The sequence below is a fragment of the Zea mays genome, chromosome 3 (assembly GCF_902167145.1).
Source record: "Zea mays cultivar B73 chromosome 3, Zm-B73-REFERENCE-NAM-5.0, whole genome shotgun sequence".
In the NCBI taxonomy this organism is placed as follows: domain Eukaryota; kingdom Viridiplantae; phylum Streptophyta; class Magnoliopsida; order Poales; family Poaceae; genus Zea; species Zea mays.
The window spans coordinates 151,749,522-151,766,680 of NC_050098.1; positions in this window are offsets into that span (position 1 = coordinate 151,749,522).

Genomic DNA, 17,159 nt, shown 5'->3' on the forward strand with positions numbered 1-17,159 from the left:
ACCAAGAATAAGCTGGCTCAAGGTATGGCATGGTCTTGTCGGCCCTTGTGGCATCGTATGGCCTTCGTTGCTAGCTGCACTGATGTGAGTAGTGACTTTTTTCTACTTTTTGTAAAACAGTGAGGCAACGGGTCTGGAAGCGCACCATGGTCGGATGAACGAAGAAGAAGAAAAATATGTGGCATGGCATAGATGTATGTTATTAGATTAAAATAACAAAATTTATGTATAGATAGGATCTCAAATGGATTCCGAAACATTTTCTTATTACAATATAACACACATATGTACATAAGTTATCGTGTTATTATACGGTTCCGTTGCAACGCACGGACACTTAACTAGTATATACATATTGCTCATTTTACATGTCTACAACACCGATCTGTTAACTGTGTAAACGTATCCATCAAAGTCGCGCGAGACGCGAGCAAATTACTAATATCAAAAGAAAATGAAGTCCGCGAATATCCTTTTAAGTTCGGATAAAAAAATCAAGTCACATTAATTAGCATCATTGCCTCGCATCACGAGAGGCGAAGTGTGTGGGTTTCGTTACTCCGCACTGGACGGCCGGGACCCATGCGGTGCGGCCAATCAGGAGCAGCCCATGACGCGCATTGGACCGGTCAGCTTTGACGGAAACGCGGAACGTCGGCGACATGACTATTACCGCCGAGCTCCGACCAAACTCAGCGCGCTCAACAGAGACATCAGCGTCATCTAAATTGGTGCAGAGACGTGTAACTTCGACGGCAATAATAATAACACCGAGATAAGAGTTTATTTCTTAAAATCAAACAGAAAAGAGCATATTTATGATAAAATTTCGTAAAAAGGTTTAAAATGGAAAAAAAAACACGGACGCCTAGGACTATGGGGGAGACGACGATGGAGCAGAGTTGGAGTCAGCATCACCTTGATGACGTATTGATACTTGTGTGTTTTTTCTCCGGGCAACATACGGGGAGCAATTGGTTGAGCGCCATGGGCAGAACTATGACGGGAGGAATCAATCAATTGACCCCAAGACGGCATACGGGGACAAACCTATAGATGGCGAGAGTATTTCATTTCAATTTTTAACTTATTTTCATATATATGCTTGCGTTTATACCGAGTCTATGGCTCACTACTATAGGTTATATATGATTTTTCGATTCACTCTAGGGAACCGTCTCGTTCTCGTGCCTCCGTCTCGTTCGACGCTATTATATTTCCTGCTGACTGCTGTGCATAGAATTATTTGAGAAAGGACGCATATATGTCTCGCGGTGTACTTGCTTGGATGCAGTAAGACCTATCTTATCCATCGGTCTCGGAAGCAGCTAATAATTAAAAAGCGAGCTGCGCTAGCTGGTTAACCTTGCACCGTCATCATCATCATGCAGAATTGACTAGTAGTACTACATGGCGGGTTAGATCTACGCGGTCTGGTTTTATTCTTCTCTATTTTTTCATAAAAATATCTATATTATACTACTTAAGTATAGAGTATAAGAAAACATGTTTGTTCTGTTTGCCAGGAATTAGTGTTAATATCTATTTGGAGCCAACAACAATTTTAGCTTCCTTTTCTCTTTATCACTATTTAAACGTATGTGCTGTGATGAGTCCAGCAGGTCGGGCCGCAGAAAGCGGAGAGGGAAAGGGGAGAGGCCTGCATTATATTTGGCAACAGAGGGTGTAAGTAGACTGAGTGCTTATGTCTGATGTCTCGCGGTGTACTTGGACTTGGGGATGCAGTGAAACCAATCTATCTTATCCATCAGTCAGTGTCAGTGTAATAAGGGGCAGCAGCTAATAATATATAATAAGCTAGCAGCTCCTAGTAGCTTTGGTTAACTTTGCACCACCATCATCATCATGCACTCTTGACGCTCGTGCGGCGTGGGGGCCGGTGTCGTCCTCGGAATGAGCGGGCGCGCCACATGCAGTGCCTGATGCCTAGCTCGATGGAATGGAATGGAACGGAGCGATTTCAGGCCGGGCGGTCTCGATCGGTCGACCCATCAGACGTCGCCGCGCCCGCGCCATGCATGGACAGGAAGTCACAGCTAGCACACAAAGTGACTTGACAGAGAGCGCGATCGAGGAGGGAGGGGAGGGGACCCGCACCGACAATGCCGGAGCTGAACGACGCGAAGAAGAACACGAGCGCGAGGGCACGAGAGACGACTGATCGACTAGCTACGCTATAGCTAGCATATGATGCCATGCATGACATTGACATGCATGGGGACGGAGGAGCGCGATGCAATTATGCAGGCAGGCATGGGCATATGCGTGGCGCAGGGAGCGGTCGGCCAGGCCTAGTAGCTCTTCTATTCTATGGTTGGTCTCGATCTTTTTTTCCCGCCGGCACCCGGCAGGGCAGGGCAGGGCAGCAACTTTTCCCGTGCTACAGGTTGACAGGACGTGAAACTAGGAAAAAAGGGGAAGAGATGTGTCGTGAAGACATGGGGATCGAGCGCCTGCCTGCCTCTGCTTCCACTGTACTTTGCGCCCAGCTCTAGTGCCTGCCCTGGGGTGGCTCAGCTGTGGCTTGCATGCATGTGACTATATGTTCCTCACGTCAAAAGCTGGGGGCACACACAGATATCATATCAGAGCTAGCTAGTAGGGACTGGCTGGCCCCCCAGATCAGACGACCTGCGCTGCGTTGCGTGCTTTTTCCTTGCTTCAATTCAACTCGATATAATAACACAAAGTGCACGTGTAAGTAGCGATAACAAATGCGTCCATGTGACGGGGGTGAATGCATGCATGCCTCGGTCGTCGCAGACTCGCAGTCCCTCCCTCCCAGGCTGCTCTCTGTACTACGTCGTACACGACGTGCGCACGCGCGCGGCGGCAGATGGTGACCCGCACGTACGTACGTACTGACATGGCATTGCATTGTACGGCAGCACAGAGGAGTAAGTACGTATACATGTGTGTGCGGGTACGAAAAGAGAGGGCATGCACCATGCAGGACAGGAGTAGGTGTAGAGAGTGAAGTAGAGTAGTCAAAGTGACGGATCGAGAGGATGGGCAACGTGCTGCTCAGCTGCTGTGTGGGAATGGGATACGATACCGATACGATACGCCGGGCGGGGCGGCGGGAATCTGGAGAGGCGTGCGGTCCGGTGCGGTGGTGCTCTGGTCTCGGCCTCGGTCTGCGTGAGACGACGAGGAGCCTTGCGGCGCGCTCGCTCATGTGCTGCACTGCTGGCTGCTGCGCCTGCGCCTGTCCCTGCGCCCCTATTTGTTTCAGCTTTTTGCAGCTTCTGGCCACCAAAAGCTGATGTGGACTGCCAAACGCGTCAGCTTTTCAGCCAGCTTCTATAAAATTCGTTTAGGTAAAAACTATTTAAAATCAACATAAACATATAATCGGTTGAGTTGTTGCAATAATAGGAATCCGTCACTTTCTAGATCCTGACCCCTATAAACATTTTTATCTTCCTCCGCATGTAATCCTAATAATACTCAGATTCTCCCCACAGCCAGATTCTCTTCACAGCCAGATTCTCAGAAAAGCTGGTCAGAAAAAAGCTGAACCAAACAGGCCCTGCGTTGCGTGTGGAAGAGAAGAAACAGAAACAGCAGCTGCAGTGCAGGGGGCCAGGGACGGATGGATGGATGCAATACATGCGGAGGCGGAGGCGGATGCAAGGGGAGCGGCGCTGGAGCAGTCAAACGTCACATCCTAGTCCTAGGCCGCAAATCATAAGACGCGGACAGCGATGCGTCAATCAGTGGGATCCGCCTCTAGCTCGCCTGCGTGCCTTTCCCCCGCCAATGCATGCAGGTGTGCTTGCAAGCAAACATGGATCCGGGACGACAAGCCATGGCTGGCTGGCCATGCACGCGCCTCGTCCTACCGATGCTGCTGCTGCCAAGCGATGCAAGGCCTTCCACTACAGTAAACGAAACAACTTCCGACGGTCAAAGCCGTCGGACATAAACTTTAAACCATCAAAGATAGTTTATGCCCAACGGTTTTTAGTTATCTCCGACGGTCTCTGGCGTCGAACATATTGGGTCGGACATAAGCTATCTCCGACGGCCGCAGCCACCCGTCGGACGTAGCAAGTGTCAACCGTTTTAATGGTCGATTGGTATGACCCACAGACTTATGTCCGACGGTTTATACTAAGCCGTCGGACATAACCAACGCTTATGTTCGACGGTTTACACTAAACCGTCGGACATAAATAACCCTTATATCCGACGGCTGCCCGTCAGGCCGTCGGACATAATAAATTTCAGAAATTACACAAAATTCTATTTTTAAAAAATCTGACATTTACAAATAAAAACAGATTTCATGCAAATATACACAGAATTCATATACAACCACATATTCACAACCACAAATATACTCACATAAGTATTCACATTCACAAATTGGAAATAACGACATATAGTTCCAAATAGTCTCAACAAGTCTTTTGCATCAACATATAGGTCCAAAATAAAAACCGACATTGTTCGACAGATAGGGTTTGACATGAACAGTAATAGTTCCAAATTAAACACATTTGATCAACTATCACTCATATTCATCGCCTGGTTGGTTCGAGTTATAGCCACTTCCTCCGGATGGACTATGCGTGTTGAAAAGGTTGTTCACCCAAGAATGCGATGCGTCGTCTTGACCAGACCCATCTCCAGGTGCGGCAACTGAAGCGGGTGGTGTCTGAAATCCCTATAACACACGCACATGAAATAGTGACCACTCAGTTTTTCATTTAAACACATAAGACATCTATGAACATGTCAAACACGCATATGTGTACATACCATAGAGAATTGTGACGGAGGCGGAGGTGGAGGCGCCAGCATTGGCATTGGCAGTGCAAAGTCCGGAGGCGGCATCCCATATGTGGGCATCGAGACGCCCGTTTGTTGGGCTAGTTGCTAAAAATTATATAAAAGCCATTGTTGAGCAAATAAGATATACATCATGTGTTTTGCAAAATAAGGTACAAAATGTTACTTCAACTTACCGAGAGAAGAGCTTGATTTTGGGCCTGTAGGTTTGCATAATACTCGTTCTTCTTCTTCTGGTACTCAGCTTGTTGTCTCTGGTACTCAGATTGTTGCCTCTGGTACTCCAATTGTTCCCTCAAAACTGATTGATGATACTCTGCCTGTTGACGCAACACTACAAGCTCTATCTCTTGGGCAGATGATCGTGAACGGGACGACTGTGAAGATGACGATGTGGACTGTCGTCCACGACGTCTCAGCTCCCTAGAATCAATCGTAGAATAAAAAATACCCAACCTACAAGAGTGAACCATGCACTTAGTATAGTAAATCATGGACTTGTATCGCAAGCATATGAGGATAATTTTGAAATCCAAATCAAATAATCCCACCGTACATGGGCTTGTCCTCCTGCGCTAGCATATGCTACCTGAGGGTCGATTGGCTGGCCCCTCCAATCGTACTCTTATCCATGGCGTTGAACCATCTCCTGCCCATACGAAGCCTGGAGGCAAACAATATCAAATATAAGTGCATAACCCCTATGCCCTTGCAAACAATATCAAACACATAATAGAGTACCAAAAACTCACTAGACGGTCAGTGGTCGTCTGAGTGCATAAAACATCAGGATTCTGAGGATCAGAACCCCTATGCCCTTGCATATACACCTCCAAATCCATGGGCGTACGACCGGATTTGACTTCCTGTACATACAAGTTAGAATGACACATTTCTATGTAATTCAAAGTTACAACATACTGTGACTTACCATTCGCTTAGCCAAGCGCACATGACCATCGCCGCCGTAGTTGTGGAACGACTCAGTCCCACGGTTTCCCCTGTTCCTTTCGGAAATGGCACAAAACTCAGGGGAAGCCCACCATCTGCACAAGGCTCGATAACCCTCTGATCGGGTGGCCATCCACGACACCGACACCTACATGAAATTTTTTCAATAAAGCAAATACATGGATTCGTGCGATATGAGATGCAACAACCTGTTTACCTCAAGGTATTGCTCCTCCATAAGGTAAATTGATGACCACTCGGCCTTGGTATTTGGCATCGGTCGATCATCAGCACTTGCTCTGTACCATGCCTTTATAGCCTGAATTCGTGCATAGTACATTGCATCTGCAATGACATCATTCGCGTTATACTCAAACACGTAATGAGTGTTCATATCATAATGATCAATCGTCCGGCAACTTGTACCGTTTCTGCAAAAAATAGTGTTATCATAAAAGCAACCATATATGGGATAACTAAATTAGTATAAACAATTCATACCCAGAATGCATCCCAAACTAGTGCCTGTGTGTTGCCAAACGTTCTACAGACACCATGGCGATAATGCTCCCAAGTGGTGGCGGGGACAGACTCGCCACTAGGCAAAGTCACAAGACCAGGCCAGTGCAGACGAACAAGATTACCAAGGACCATGTTCACCTGCCTGTAGTGTCCTGTGCCTATGAACGAGTGATCGATCCAAGTCCTGCAAACAGAAAACAATGTAGAAATTAAAACATAACTTTCAATAACATTTAAGCAAAGATATGTCACTCACTTTCCACTAGGCTTTATCAAAACCCGAGATTCGGGTGGAAGCTCTGGAGGTGGTCCAACAAAATGCAGCTTCCTCGTTCTGCTAACTCGAGAAGTTCCAGACCTAGCTGCGGAATCTCCACCAGCCCCAGAATCCCCGCCTACAGAATACCCACCAGCATCGTCTCCAGCATCATCTCCCACATCATCTCCACCATCATCTTCAGCATCATCTCTTGCATGATCCTCTACCACTGGTTCCTCGATTTCAGCATCCTATGAAACAAGTAACTTACATCATACAATATTAAGTAACTCAAATAATGTAATTTAACAACTAACTTACATCGTGTGGAGGCAAATTTTCTGCCAGCGCTCTCCGTCTGCTCATGGTAGAACCTGTGCCCTGAAAAACTGAATCCTCACCCCTCGAGCTACTCCTCGTCCCAAGCAAACTACGAGCAAAAGACCTCATTTTCTTTGACATCCTATTTTAATAAAAATAAGTTAGTACATAAATCAACAATAAAATAATGAAACAAATTAAAAAATATATACAATATTAAATAAAATCATGATCCATACTCGTCAATCGTAATCGTATCATGATCTAGTTGCTTTCGTCGATTTAATGGACGCCAAGTAGCTTTCTTCTTTCTCGTCACTCGTTTTCTTTTTGGAGGAACCTCTACATCATTTTGATCGCCTAATAAAGATTCTTCCAACATTTCAGTTTGTACATTAAACATGCTGGTAAGTTCTTTGTCTTGGAAAATCTCAGCAGCCTCCACTTCCTCCTCGATTTGACTTTCAACATAACGGTCGAGAAAAGCATCAGTCTTGGCAACCCACTCACTTGATAGAGCACCTCTTTTCTTCCAACCTTCATACATCCATCGACGATCCTCCTCCATACTAGATACGAGACGTTCACTTAATTAGTTATGATTACTAATTAACCACACTAATACAATATCACTACAGAAAAATCATTTCACGGGACCCTAAATCAAATAAAATAACCTTATTTCCGAGGGCTTAATAATTACCCTCGAAAATTAAAAGTTTAAATTATATAGCCACTAATAAATAAATTAAAACAAGCTAATTTAATTGCATAATTAAATCAAGACGTCGGACATAACAAAACTAAACATTACTACTAGCAAACAATATATATGCATATACAAAACTATACTAAAAATTATAAAATTGCTCACTTTGCCGGACGATTAGCCGGTGAAGCGAGCGCCGACGGGGTCGGGGCGGACGCCGGTGGCATTGGGGACGGGGGCAGAGGCTCCGGCGGCCGCCGGCGGCGTCAGGGGCGGCTCCAGTGTTGCTTGGGCGGCGGTGGAGTTACCGGGCGACGTGGGCAGAGGCTCGGGCGCGGGCTGGGCGTCGGGGCGGGGCTGGAGGTCGCCGAGAGAGGCTTGGGCGGCGGTGCCGGGTGACGGCGGCGGCTATGCATGCGAGAGGAGCGGGATCCAAGAAAGAATGAACCGACGCGGTTGTTAAATTCCCTTATGTCCGATGGCCGCCTAGGGTACCGTCGGACATAAGCTTATGTCCGACGGCCTGTCTGCCAGCCGTCGGACATAAGCTTATGTCCGACGGTCCGCCTGCCAGCCTCGGATGTTCCACATAATATCCGACGGCCGCGAGTAGCCGTCGGACATAAGTTTATGTCCGATGGTTTCCTAGGCGGCCGTCGGATATAAGGGAGCCGTCGGACATGTAGCTTTTTACTGTAGTGTTCGATTTGTACGCCTCCTTTGATCATCGTCAACGACATCGCCGTCACACAGGACCCTGTGAGAGAGCGCTGCAACTTTGCTCTAATATATAGTATTAGATGGTTAAATGGGTCAAATCCGATGGTGTAGCACATGCATTATCTACCCTACCCATATAATGCTCTCTTAGACTAATGCTCTCTGTATTTGCGTTAGGGGGGGGAGTTGTGTAGCGGATGGAGGTCTGGATATATAGACCAAGGGCGTGTCTACACCGTGACTCTGGTCCATAATATTGGCATAAGTTCGATGGCTGTCCGGTTATTCTCAACTGTCAGGTGACATTGAGATTTAGGACCGTTGATATAGAATATCAAGTATATACAGAGGGGGTTGTTCGTTCCGGATGAAAATCATCTGTTTGAACTGATATAGCTGTGCAATCTATATAGACAAAAATAATGTAAAAGTAATAGAGGTCGGAGTACGGATTAAAGCCATGCGAACAATCTAATGAGGCTCGAAAGTCCAAGCCCAATTCCGGACCATATACCCATAGAAGGACCGGTGAGCCAACCAGAGGGGAGGTGAACGCGAGTCAATTAAATTTTGCCGCCGAACACTGAAAATGAGCATTTCATTTTAATTGAAATAAAGTAAGCACTTAAACCAAAATCACATCAGTAGATCAATGATCTCATGATTTTAAAATATTTCACTCGAGACTACAAAAATAAACGGATCGAAAATCAGACATCGAAAAATCTGAATCTACTCGTTCGTCCACCCCACAGCCCACACACCATCTTCTCGACACCTCCGGTCTCACAACTCCGGTGCGACGCCCTCGGCGTGGGAAAGCGACAGTCGCGCACAGTGGAGTGACAACACGATGGCTTCAAGATGCGGCTGCGGTGAATCGGTGATGGTGGCACACAGAATCGAACAGCATATCATATTGGCCTCGTGGTCTGCCGTTCCCATCGCCACGGCATGTCACGGCAAAATGTACATAGCAATAGGATCGTGTGCCTCGTCCAAAAAGTTTGGGACTTGACAACTGCAACAATAGTATCGTACCGATTACTACTGTACCGATTAACACTATAAAACTAATACTCCGTACTATTTTATTTGGGACAGAGCCAGTGATGCAAAATCAGTTTTGGATGCGTTTAAAAATCGTTGGCATTGACGTGGACTTAAGTGAGATCACTTTCATTCTGATTACCAGAAGTTGCGCTTTGAGTCATTTCAAAAAGCATATTTGTCATTTAATTTTACTATACACTTCCCAAAAGAAAAGAAAAACTAACCCTACAAGGGTTGGGCTATAGATACAGCGAAGGTACGGTGTGCCATCAGACTATCTATAAAAGATTTTTATGAGATAATTTGTCAGATTAATAAAGATGAGCACATCTAAAAACCATCTTTATATACAGTTAGGTGGTCTCACTATCGGAAATGTGTTCTTTCCCAAGTGCTTAGAGTTTTTTCCGAATGCAAAATCACGGACACTCGGCAAAGAATTTTTTATCGAGTATTCCTTTCGGCGAAAAATGCCACTTGGCAAAGTCCCTCTTTGCAAGTATAAAACGTTGGGTGTGTCCTATATAACTGGTCATTAGTGACTGAATTGGGCTTAACCAAACTAACTATCTCCTTAATCGGGCCCTTGATTGAGAGGGCCCACGCTAACCTCGATTGGAGCTCTTGGTCACACGACTCTATAGCACTACAGGAATTCAATTAATTCCCATCGGCTTCAGAACCGACGTGAATAAGCACTAAACCGACGGGGACTACTAATTCCCGTCGGTATATAGTTAATTCCTGTCGATCTTAAGCCGACGAGAATTAGATGTCGGGGATAAGCTAATTCCCGTCGGGCGCTGACAAGAATTAGTAATTCTCATCGGCTGCATACAAGCCGACGAGAATTAGCTTATCCCCGTCGACTACGTCTAGCCGACGGGAATTAACAGTTAATTCTAGTCGGCCCTAGCCGACGGGAGTTACAGAGCCGACGAGAATTAACTGTTAATTCCCATCGGCTATGGTCAAACCGACGGGGATTAACCTATACTGCTGCAAAACCAGCACCAAATGAGGTCATTATTTCTCCACAATTGCACACAACAACACACATAACATATATATCATCATACAGAACTGACACATTACAAACACATACATTGATAATCAATTCACACATCACAAACTACACACCACCAACATAGTTTACACAAGCATTTTAAATAGGAACAACGAGATAGTTAAAGTGTTTAGTTCACGAAAAACAAAGCGTGCACGAGTTAAGAAACAAATATGACCAAACACCATATTTAGGGATAACCACCACTTGGATGGTTAGAGCTTTGACCGCTGCCGCCACCAGGAAGAGGGAACGCGGAGAGGGACTCAACAAATCTAGTACCTGCTGTGGGATCAGACCCACTACCACCCGCTTCAGGCGTAACCTATGCAAGTTAGCAAATATCAACATGTTTAATGCAAATATCAACACGTTAAATGCAAATATCAACAAGTATACAAGTGTATAAATTCATCGAGAGTTATCAAACGTACCCTATCTCCAGGTGCAGGTATATGTGTCGGAGGGGTGTTGAACTGTTGAGTCCCCAATCCCTATTTAATGAATATTCAACAACTTAAGTATACGGTTCATGTTTTGCTACTACACTAACTACATTAATTGCTAGTTTAGACAATGTTATTAACCGAATTTGCTAAGATAAACGTACCGGAGTTGGTGTGGATGCAAACTGGCTCCATTGTGGTGGCGGTGGAATATTTGGTGTCATGCCATGTTGCTGCTGTTGGAACTTGCTCTCAGCAGCAAGGAGGCCAACAAGGATGAACAGTGGTGACAACAGGGGTACGTGCACGGGGGCAAATAGCTCTGTTAATGTCTAGCCTCTCACGGGCACTGTGCGGGGGTATTTATAGGTATCTGAGTGCCCAGCGCCTCGTGTTAAGGATGCATGTGCCCTCGGACACCTAGTTTATCCCCAGAATATTCCCATAAAGCAGGGTTACAAGCTGTACTTACAAGAATGCCTTTACAAACTAGGCCCGTAACACAACGGCGGGCACGCGGGGCCCGTTACAATGGGCCAGATCACACGTGGGCCTCAGAGCAGGACGAGGCCGTGCTGCGGGGAGACGTCACCGCAGGCCTTCGTCTGGTGCTGAATGAAGCGAAGGGTGTCCCTGTCCGTTTTGTCTTCGTCAAACCAGCGACTGCAGCGAAAGGCGACGAGCGAAGGGTGGCGTCTTTGCCTTCGCCCCAACATTTGCCCTCCGAGGGACCAGTTCGACAAGGTCACCTGGTGCCGAAGACGTCGCTAGATGGCGGAGACGCTGCCCTCGCTCGAAGTGGTTCCGCGGGGGTTTTCGATGTGACCGTTGATGGACGGCGTACTGTTGGATTGCGGGTTTCCCGAAGCGCCGCGCCCTGTTGGATTGCGGGTTTCCCGAAGAGCCGCGCCCTGCCTATAAAAGGGGGCGGGGGGTCGGCGCTGTTTGAACCTTGCCTTCCGCGCTCCGGAAAAACCCTAGCCTCCCGCCGTCTTGCTGCTCTTCTTCTTCCGCTGCTCCTTTTGCTCGCCGGAGTGCTGGCTCGAGTGAAGCAAACCGCCCGCCGCCGCCGACGGTACGTAGCAATGCCGTCCTCTTCTTCTTCCTCCGACACCACGCCGCCGGCCGCCGCCTCGTCTGAGGAGACGTTGAGTAGCGTGATGGTGGAGGAGTTGCGCGCCCGCGACTCTGTTGATTTTGGTGTGTCACGGATGACGTCAGCCCGCGTTGAAGATATGCAGCGGTTGGGCTACTTTGGCGGCGGAGTTGCTCGTGCTCCGGGGACGGAGGAAGTCCCCGAGCCGGAGGGTGAGTTGGTCGTTTTCGAGGCGTTCTTCGCCGCCGGTCTCCGCTTGCCTGCGCACCGGTTTGTCGGTGAAGTCCTGCGTAGATTCAATGTTCAGATACATCAGCTGACACCGAATGCCATGGTGGCGCTGGCGAAGTATGTCTGGGCGACGACTTCGTACGGCGGGCAGCCGTCTGTTGAAGTTTTTGCGAAGAATTATTGTTTGCATTGGCAGAAGAGGATGGTTGGGGACAGAGTTGCCCAGTTCGGGTCATGCACATTCACGCCGAAGACCGGCAAGACCACAATGCCAGTAGTGGAGTTGGTTCCGTGCGCCCGCAACAAGTGGGGCAATTGGAATGAATTTTGGTTTTATGTTGCGGAGGGTACTGTCGAAGGCCATAAAGGTCTCCCTGTGTCTGAGATGTGCTCTCATTATTACTCTGCGTATCCGCCTTTTGAAGTGGCAGAGGAAGATGCAGACGAAGGGGCCCTTCGGTGCGCCGCCGGTCAGAGCAGTGGGCGTGATTTAGTTGAAGAGTTTGTGGCGTATGGGGTGTGGCCCTTGGCGCACGGTTGGGTGCTGGGCGAAGTGTGCCCTCGCCAGATGCCTTTTTACGGAGGAAGGGTTGTGCGAAGCCCTGCCTTCGCACTAAATCTGCGGAACCGCGACCCGGCTGCTTTTGTGCGCGACGCGGAGGACGGGGCCGTGCGGCTCGTGGGGCGTTACGTGCCGAGGACGGAAGGCCAGCGCAGCTTTGATATCCGCGGGTCAAATGACCGTCTGAACAGGGTCTTCGAATTAAATCAATTGCCGTACGATGGATATCCTGGTCAAGACGAAGCCGACCGCCGCGGGAAGAAACCGGCGGTGGAGACAGGAGACGACCCTGCGCCGGCGGCCGCCCCTCCCTCGAAAAAGAGAAAATTAGGTACTGCGATGGGAGGGATTGGGGTGTCTGATAGTTTCGCTAGAGATTTAATGAGGATGTGTGCGGCCCCAGGGGAAAGGATGTCTTCGCCCGAGCTCCGGGAGTCTTCGGCTCGGATGCTGAGGGTTACCGGGGGTTGCTGGCCTAGAAATGTTCCTATCCCCTGCGCGGCTGAGGAGGACTGTTTTACATCTCGCATGGTTCATCAGTGGAGAGTTTTTCCTTACGGGCGAAATATCGGTGCTGTTGTGTGGGCAGTGATGGACAAGGATCGCCAAGGGGCGGCGCAGAAACGCCAGGCGACTGTCAGGATTCACGAAGCTCGGCCGAAAAGGCAGCGGGGAAATGCGAAGGCTGCGGCCTCCGGCGGAGGCAAGCCGCCGCTGGCGGCGAAGGCGGGCGCCTCTGCGCCTAGCAAGGCGCCGGAGGCAACGGCGGGCGCCGGAGGCTCCAGACCGACGAAGGTGGTGCCGGCGGCCAGCGGAGTGGCGGAGGCTTCGAAGGCGGCCCGAACGTCGCTGCCGCCGGGCAAACGCGTTGCCGACTTCGGCACCGATATTAATGTGGACGATTATCTTGGGGGTAAGTCGTTATATGTATATGTTTTTTTTAATTCGTTGATGCGTTGCAGGGTCAGACGAGGGCCAGCTTGCTAAAGTTGCGCCTGTCGCGGCGATCGCGATGGCTGCGCAAGCGCCGAAGGCGAGGGGCGAGATCCTTGGCGCCGGAGGCGAGGTGCCAGCCCTCGCGTTGGTCAGGGACGAGGCGGGCGCGGCGACCCGCCGGCTGAAGGGAGTGACGGAGGCGCTGAGTCAGGCGACGGAGGCGCTGAGTCAGGTCCGCTGATCTATACTCCCTCCCCCCCCTCCGGGTGGCTGATTTCCTTATGTGTGCTCTGCAGGTGGCTGATTTCACCAGCCGTACTGCGTCGGGGGCCCTTACGGCGGCTTTGTCTGCCGAAGTCGAGAGACTTCGGACGCAACATGCTGACGCTGTCCGTGAGAAATCGGCCTCCGACAGCAAGTGCCGCAATCTGACAGACAAGGTGGCCGCCCTGGAGAGGGAGAAAGTTGACCTCCGGCGCCAACTGGCGGCGGAGAGGAGGGAAGCCAACGAGGCCATCGCCAAGGAACAGGCTGCGCAGGCGGATGCCAAGCTGGCGCGGGCGGAGGGCAATCTTGCCAAGGAGCTCGCCGAACAACTGCAAGGGCGGCTCACCGCCCTGGAGAGCCGCGCGAGGGAGGCCGAGGCCGCGATGCGTGCGGAGGCCGAACGGACGCGCACGCAGCTTATGGATACATATCGTGAGCTTGGTGCGCGGACCGGTGATTTCGAGGTGCCGGACCGAGAGCCCGGGCTTCGCTGTCTGCAGTGGGCGCAGGAGGAGCTGCTGGAACTTCCAACCGTTGTGGGGGGGGGGGGTTAATGTCGTACGCCTCCCTGGTCACCTGCGAGGGGGCGATGAACGCGCTCTCCCGCGAAGGGTGCCGGCACTTCGAGGCCTTCGACCAGGTGGATGAAGATTTTGAGCGAGACATCTATAAGGTCGAAGACCCCGTAGTGAAGGAGTCCGCCGGGGCCCTTTACGACCGGATGTGGGGTCTGTACGGTCGTGAGGTGGTCAGGGAGCGCGCCGAGGCTGCGAGGGATCAGGTAACGTTGTTGTTTGTTTGGCGTTTGCTGTATGCGGGCTGTGCGTGTGTTTGCTGAATCTGTGTGTCTTGTCCTAGGCAGAGCGCGGCGAGCGGGTGGACGACTTCGGGGCTCTGGACAGCGCGCTGCCAGACCTGGGGTCGACCCTCGCGGAGGCTGTGACTGGGGTCGCCCTGGAGCCAACCCCGGAGACCGCAGCGATCGCGACGGCTGCCCCCCCATCCGCTGCGACTGGCGAAGGCGGCGCTGACGCCCCCGCAGCCGCTGTGCCGAGTGCTGAAGGTTCCGCGGCGGAGGCGGCGGAAACTGCGGCGGAGGCCGCGGCGGAGCCTATGGCGGAGCCAACGGCGGAGGCTTCCGCAGCGCCAGGGCCTTCGCAGGTGGCGTAGTGGGTGTTTAGGGTTGGGGAATTTTTGGATGTTGTGCTGAATTCTGGTTGCTGCGCAGGTTCAAGAATTTGGGCCTGCGCACGCAACCGCTACTACTGAGTTTTTGGCGGCTTCGACCGCGGAAGGTGGGAATGAATATGGTGGGCCTGTATCTGAGTTTTTTGATTTTACTGACTCTGGGAGCTCGGTTGAGTGGACTGAGGAGTCGTCGGAGGAGGACTTGGATTATTTTGCGGCCTTGGACGTGGCTGCGGCGGAGGCGTCGCCCCATGCTGCGGACGCGCCGGACGTGCCAGGCCCTAGCACCGGGCGCCGCCGACGAAGGGCGGTTGCGAAGCGTAGGGTTAGCGCGGAGGAAGGGGCTCGGCTTCGCGTGAGTAGGGTTGGTCGGCAGGAACTGTTGTCTTTGCCGGCCGCCGCGAGCACAGGGGAAGGGGAACTGCGAAGTCTTTTTGCGGGTGAGGAGCTTAGGATAATGTTATTTAATTATAGGGAGATGGGATTATTCCTAAGGTGGAGCCGATGTAGAGTGTGGTGCCCTCGCTTGTATATGTGTAAAGGGTTGTAAGATGAAGTTGTGTGCCCTCGCGTGCCTGTGCCTACGAGGGCGCTATGTACTTTGTGTGGCATGGTTGGCTATGCTGTGCTGGTGTGATTATAGTCGGTCTTAGCGCGGATGGTTTGATGCTGTCGCTTCTGCTTTTGTTGTACTAGTTTGACCGCGCCCTGAGGCGGCTTCTGCGCGGAGTCTTCGCGAGAGACATCGGAATTTCTCGCACTTGTGGCGCTAAGTCCGGCTGCACCCTTAGGCGACTTCTGCGCGGATAGTCTTTGCGATAGACGTCGGAATTTTTCGCACTTGTTGTGCTAAGTCCGGCTGCACCCTTAGGTGACTTCTGCGCGGAGTCCTCGCGAGAGACATCGGAATTTCTCGCACTTGTTGTGCTAAATCCGGCTGCACCCTTAGGCGACTTCTGCGCGGATAGTCTTCGCGATAGACATCGGAATTTTTTCGCACTTGTTGTGCTAAATCCGGCTGCACCCTTAGGCGACTTCTGCGCGGATAGTCTTCGCGATAGACATCGGAATTTTTTCGCACTTGTTGTGCTAAGTCCGGCTGCACCCTTAGGCGACTTCTGCGCGGATAGTCTTCGCGATAGACATCGGAATTTTTCGCACTTGTTGTGCTAAGTCCGGCTGCACCCTTAGGCGACTTCTGCGTGGATAGTCTTCGCGATAGACATCGGAATTTTTTCGCACTTGTTGTGCTAAGTCCGGCTGCACCCTTAGGCGACTTCTGCGCGGACTTGTCGCACGCGAGGGTGGCTAGCGCTTAGCCTCGCGGTGACTTCGAATTGGTCGAATGCCGAAGACCGGTGTCGCGGTCTTCTTTCGACATATGTTTTTGCGGGGGATTTTTCTCACATATATTACATGGCTCCGCCTCGTTAAAAACCTCACCCCCCGGGAGGAAAAGAGTGCGGGCCGGTACAAGAGTGTTTGCGGTGAATTACAAGGGCGAAATCAGCCCTAAGTGGATCAAACAAAAAATTTGCGAAGGTTGTCGATGTTCCAGGAGTGCTCCAGGTCCTCGCCGTTTGGCGTTGTGAGCCTGTAGGCGCTGGGGGAAGCTTTTGTTTTGACTATGAAGGGGCCCTCCCACTTGGGCTCCAACTTGCCCTTGGACTCCGTCCGAGCTGTTCGGATGAGTACGAGGTCCCCCTCGCTGAACTCCCTCGGGATGACTGCGTGGTCGCGCCATGCTTTGGTCTGGGCTTGGTATTTGTTTAGGGCCTGTAGGGCGAAGACCCGGTCTCCGTCAATGAGATCTTTTGAGGTTGGCTCGTCCACGTCAGGGACGGCTGACGGAATTGTACGCGGGGACCCATGCTTTATTTCTTGCGGGGTCATTGCCTCCGATCCGTATAGAAGGCGGAAAGGAGTGAACCCGGTCGCCCTGCACTCAGTTGTGTTTAGCGCCCAGACTGCCTCCGGTAACAAATCGGTCCATCTGCCTTTTTTTTCATCGAGG